The sequence below is a fragment of the Galeopterus variegatus genome, unplaced genomic scaffold (genome assembly GCF_000696425.1).
Source record: "Galeopterus variegatus unplaced genomic scaffold, G_variegatus-3.0.2 Scaffold2562, whole genome shotgun sequence".
In the NCBI taxonomy this organism is placed as follows: domain Eukaryota; kingdom Metazoa; phylum Chordata; class Mammalia; order Dermoptera; family Cynocephalidae; genus Galeopterus; species Galeopterus variegatus.
In genome coordinates, this window is record NW_007728673.1 from 271,910 (window position 1) to 277,909 (window position 6,000).

The 6,000-nt window shown below is 39.7% G+C and overlaps 1 pseudogene; it reads right to left on the reverse strand.

Moving 5' to 3' along the window:
* Nucleotides 1–1,147: 1,147 nt before the first annotated feature.
* Nucleotides 1,148–2,388, reverse strand: LOC103598312 (annotated as a pseudogene).
* Between the last annotated feature and the right edge of the window lie 3,612 nt (nt 2,389–6,000).

Consider the following 6,000-nt stretch of genomic DNA (forward strand, 5'->3'; position numbering starts at 1 on the left):
TATCACTTATTCATAATAATAATAGTAATAAAACAATGTTGGAAACCACCATTAAAACATAAGACAAGTAAAAAATAACAGGTCTTTCCAAGATTCACAAGACTATAAATTTAGGAAGAACATACAAAATTAAAAATGATTCAAACTCATCAGTTGGATACATTAAATATGTGCAGCTTTCTATATGTCAATCATACCTCAATAAAATGGTTTTAAAAACAAATGAATAATGCAAAAGAAAATCATGCTTTTTGGCTTAATCTTACTTTGAGTTAAGAATATTAACGATAATTTGCATGTAATAAATAATGCTTCCTTAATAATTTATGTACACACTCAGCTATTTTATGTACACATTTTAAATTCAATATATTATGTATTTATGATTATGAAGCAACTTTGAACATTTTTAAGCAGCAGAAATATACAAAAGTTACAAGTAGACATAATACTGGCAAAACACCCTGTGTTTTTATTCCAGAGTGAAACTGTAGAAGTCTCACGTTAAAGAAATGTTGGAAAATGTTGTTTTGTATATTAAGAATCATGTCATTTGGGGAGTAGGGGAAAGAGTAGCAGCCTCTCTTTGCCTTAAAATAATTTACGTTTTAAAAAATTTATGAGTGGAATAGAACATCTCCTAAAGTAGTCAGTATTCTAAGGAAGAAAATCCAGCACAGAAGCAAACTACTGTTTCTTTCCTCAACTCCTTCACAACACTCAGCTGGAGTTCTCATTTAAAGGGGCTGGCTGGCTAGCTCAGTTGGTTACAGTGCGGTGTCGTAACACCAAGGTCTAAGGGTTCAGATCCGCATACCGGCCAGCCATCAAAAAAAAAAAAAAAAGAGCAGTTGAAGTCACTTCTACTTCACAAGGGCAAACATTTGGTAGTATGAATGACTTTGTTAACTGGAATGAATGATAAATGTTTCTCCATTTGTAAACATAAAAGTCTGTGCATCCCAATCCATGAAGCGGCAGGCACTGTTGGGGGTCTGAGGGTAATGTCTGTGGTCCTCAGTCTGCATGTCCTGTAAGCAAGAAGCATGCAGAATGTAGAGAGTCCAGCCATCAGTGACACCCTGGAGTCGAGCCCCTCCACCATTAATTACAACCACAGAGTGCCCTTTCTCCTGCTATTCCATTCTCACTGCAGGCTTTTTAGTAAGTCCTTGTTCCCGTGAACACATTTGAGACACAACATATTGTCCTTCAGGAGCAGGGGTGGAAAATCGCAGGCAGGAAGCAAGCAGAGTGCACTCACTCTCCCTGTTTTCTTTTCAGGAACCCAGGTTTGTCCAGCATGAAACTGCAGGTGAACCCTACCATCTGTGTCTGCAAGGAGATTTCTCCCATGGACCACACACCACCTGACACCTTCAGCCTCTGGTGGCATTTCCACTACCTCCGATTCCAGTGCCTCCATCTTCCCAGCCCTGGCTGCAATTCTGGCCTAAGAGGCCAGCACAGCCTCTGGGGCAGTAGTTGTCACCACAACTATGTTAATTTCCCAAGGACTCTTCGAGGGCAGACAATCCCTCCTCAGGCAGACGAGCCACTTCAGGAGGATCAGTTCCCTCAAAACAAGTCCTTTACTCAGAACTTTCCAGGGACGTTTTCCCCTCATTCACCTTTGATTTTCCTTGTATCCTGGCCTCTTTTGCTGTTGTAGGAATATTCTTCTGGTTTGGGTAAGCATATTCACAGTGTCGCTTATATGCATCTAATTTCTGGCCTTTGGTGCTCAGTTTTAGTTGTCTTCACCAGGCCCGTGAAATGTCTCTGTGAAGCAGGTTGACCAGCGGCAGTTGAGAGGGTCATGGAGGAATTGGCATCTTCTTCTGAGGTTTTAGGTTCTCATTGCATTGTGCTCTCTCCTTTGAACAGGAAGCTTTGTTGCCTTTCACAGATTTCTTTCATTTGGTCTCCTTCACTGAGGTTCTTGGTAAAGCAGATGTGCCTGGTTGACTTGAAGTCCACCATTACTCTTCAGTTTCTACTGACACATGTTTGGACTTGGGATTCCCATATTCTACCCGCCACTTCTCTGTAGAATTCCACTGGGAATAGAGGAGTCAGTCAGTCATTCCTCAGGTGTCCAAATCATCAAATACAGTACCTGCCTTCAGGTAACTCACACGTAAGGCACCTAGGCAGTCACTGTACTTAGCTGGTGTTGTGGATTCTCCTCTGGGTGTCATCTTAACACCCAGTTCCATGTATAATACAGGGAAGCCATGATGAAGAAATGGGAGGAAGGCAACGTGAAAGTACAAAAAAAGACAGAAAGTATAAATACAAGCAAAAAAAGAAGAAAACAGACTCTGCCTTGGAGGAAGGAGCCCTTATGTCACCCACTATATCCATCATCTCTCACCTGGAAGACATTTTTCCCATTTCTTCATTCCTGACCCCTTTCAAATAAATTATTTTCTCATACTGTTTGTGTAGTACTCTTTATATATACTCTCTTCAAGTATCATTTGATGTAATTTATATTCTAAATAGACTATTCTAGCTGCTGGGTGAAGGATAGATTAGTGGTATCAGAGCAGAAGCAAAGCTACTAGTTAAGAAGCTACAGCAATAATACAGGTTTGACATGAAGGTGGCTTAGGAGTAGCATGGTAGCAGCAGAGGAGGTAAAATGTGGTAGAATTCTTGATAAATAGTAATTATAAAGCCAACAAGACTTCCTTGTTGTATAAGATGTATAGGAAAAAGGAGGTAGTCAAGGATGACTGAAGTTTTTTGACTGACCCCCCCCCCCCACAAAAAAATTTTCCATTATTAAAGTGGAGATAACTTGGAAAACATAGGTTTTGTAAAATCTGAAAAAAAAGTATTTGGGTTTGGATGTTAAATTGGAGATGCCTGTTTGAAATCCAAGTGTGGTATCAATTTGTTAGTTGGATATGCAAGTCTGGAATTCAGTGAATAAATTGAGGTTGAAGGTATTTTTTTAGAAGCTATCAACATATATATAATATTTCTATTATCAGGATCCTCCAGAGCAGTAGAACCAATAGAATACACAGACACACACACACAAGGGTACTTCAAAAAGTTTATGGAAAAATAGAATTCAAAGATAATATTAACTTTTGAAGTACCCTTATATACACATACACACACACAGAGTCATGCACTGCATAACAATGTTTTAGTCAACAATGGACTGCATATATGACAGTGGTCTCATAAGATTATAATGGAACTGAAAATTTTCTATTGCCTAGTGGTATGGGTCAAATGTATACCCCAAAAGTTCTTGTGTTGAAAGTTAATTCTTACTGTAATAGTGTAAAGAGGGGGGTAAATCCAATTATGGTAATTAAGATGAGGCCCTTAAAAGGTGATTAGAATGTGAGGACTGTACCATTGTGCATGGATTAATCCATTGATGGGTTTAATGGGTGGTCATGGGTATGGTTATGATGGCTTTGTAAGGAGAGCAAGTGAGCAGGTTAGCTCTCTTGCTCAGCTCATTCTCTCAATGTGACACCCTGTTAACTTCAGGATTCTATATAGAGTTCCCACAAGGAAAAAGGCCTTCACCAGATGTATTCCCTGGACTTGGACTTACCAGCCCCCAGACTGTAAGAAATAAATTTTATTTTATTATGAATTATCCAGTTTCAGGTGCTCTGTTATAAGCAACAGAAACAGACAAATGCACCAGTGATGATATAGCTGTCCTAACTTCATAGCACTATGTTTTACTCATGTAGGAGAAATAGACTATACCATGAAGCCTAGGTGTGTATTATGTTATACAATCTAGGTTTGTGTAAGCACACTCTGTGATGTTTGCACAATGATGAAATTGCCTAATGTGACACATTTTTCAGAATGTATCCCCATCATTAAGTGATGCATGTCTGTGTGTGTGTGTGTGTTTGTGTGTGTGTATAAGGAGATTTAGTATGAGAAATTGTCTCACACAATTGTGGATGTTGAGAAGTCCCATGATCTGACATTTGTGACGTGGAAACCCAGGAAAGCCAATGGTGTAATACAATCCAAGTATGAAGGCTTGAGAACCAGGGGAGCTGATGGTGTAAATCTCAGTCCAAGAGCAGGATCAGATGAGATGAGATGTCCCAGTTCAAGCAGTGAGGTAGAAGAACAGGGGCAAAGTCCTTCTTCCTCTATCTTTGTTCTATCCACGCCCTCAATGGATTGCATGATGCCCACCCACACTGGAGGGCCAGCTATTCTACTGAGGCCATCAATGCAAATGCTAATACTATCAAAACACACCCTTATAGACACACCCGGAAATAATGTTTAACTTGATATTTTGGCATCCTTTTATACAGTTGAGTTGATGCCTAAAACTAACTATCACAATGTTTAAAGCAATGGGACAAGTAGGATCACCTAGGAAATCAGAGCGATGGAGGAGAGTAGTGATCAGAAAATAGAGCTCTGGGACACTCCAACGTTTGGAGATTCAATAAATGAGGAACAGCCAAAAGATGGAAAAGGAGGAAATGATGAGATAGGAAGAAAACTAAGAATAATGTTCTGGAAGCTAACTAAACAAAGGTGTTTCAAGGAGGAAGAAGTGATCAATACTGTAAATGTTGCTGATGAATTGAACAGATGAGGACTAATAATTCGCTATTGGATTTGGCAACATGAAGGTCATTTGTGACTTTGCCAAGAACAGGTTCAGTGGCTGAAAGTGTACTATGTATTTAATCAGAAAAGAAAGCAATACATTAGTAAGTGTCACCTTATGGAGCCTATTTTAATGTAGCATGCCAACAAAAGCACAGGGTTAATAATTACATGACTTGTTTCTAATCAGATCTATGGTACCAGTGGGACTAACAGAAGGAAAGTCATTCCATCACCCGTGGTCTTGGTTTCTGAGTCTATAAAATTAGGAAAGACATATGGTTTTAACATGATGGGGTAAAGTGATTTTCACACTCTTTTCTTGAAAACCATCTTTAAGCACAGGATAAAACAGAAGAGGAACACAAATTCCACCTTTGATAAAAGTAGAAGACCATTATAACTTCAAACCAAAATATAGATGGAGAAAGGATGGAGAAGGGGAAGATAATTTAGGAAAGTGATGAGATATACCTAGTTCACCTTCAAGTGCTCTGAATAGGGTAGGAATTAGAGGCACTAGACATCACAAAAAGTAGTAGTCAGGTGGGAGAGTAAAACCAGCAGGAATGATTTGATTTCTGTCACCATTTTTGCCCTTCCTTGGTCCTACAAGGTATAGGTGATATATTTTCTGGCTTATTTGAACCAGAGTGTTGGGAGCGAGCAGCCCCACTCTCCTCTTTGTGTGGCAGTGCTTATGTGACAGTTGCCTTGTAATCTACTTGTGCCAGAAACTGCTTGCTCCTGGCTATGCAAGTTAATTTGCAAGTGACCTTTTATCCTTCTCCAGAAACTGTTTAACCATAAACATTCTGGGCAGCAACCTTTACTTTGAATGTCCTGTCTTTGTTTCTCCTCAAGATGTTATCATATCTTTACATTCCAGACCCTTTGCAGCATGCCTGCTTTTTCCCTATATAAGCTGTAACTTTCAAACCAATAAATGAGGCTTGATTGGAATACTGTCTTGTCTCCATTTCTCACGTCTCTTGCTTCCATCCCATTCCCACTCCCCCCTCCAGGGTCTGCGTTGAATATCCCACGGGTCAGGACATTTTTGGCACCTAACGTGGGGCCTGTGATACAGGGGATCCCGTGAGGAAAAAGGTGCAATAAAGGGATGGCCATCCGAATTGAAGGACCTTGGTCTTTTGTGGGAACCTGCTGCATTACGATCAAGGTGAGTAGTAGCGCCTGATAATGGGGCAAGAATTGAGCCATCATGAGATATATATTAGACAGTTACAAAAGGCTTTAAAGATGCGAGGAGTAAAGGTTAAAACAAGTGATTTATTATGGTTTTTTGATTTTATCAGGAATTTGTGCCCATGGTTTCTGGAGGAGGGCACTATAAATTATAAGAAATGCGCT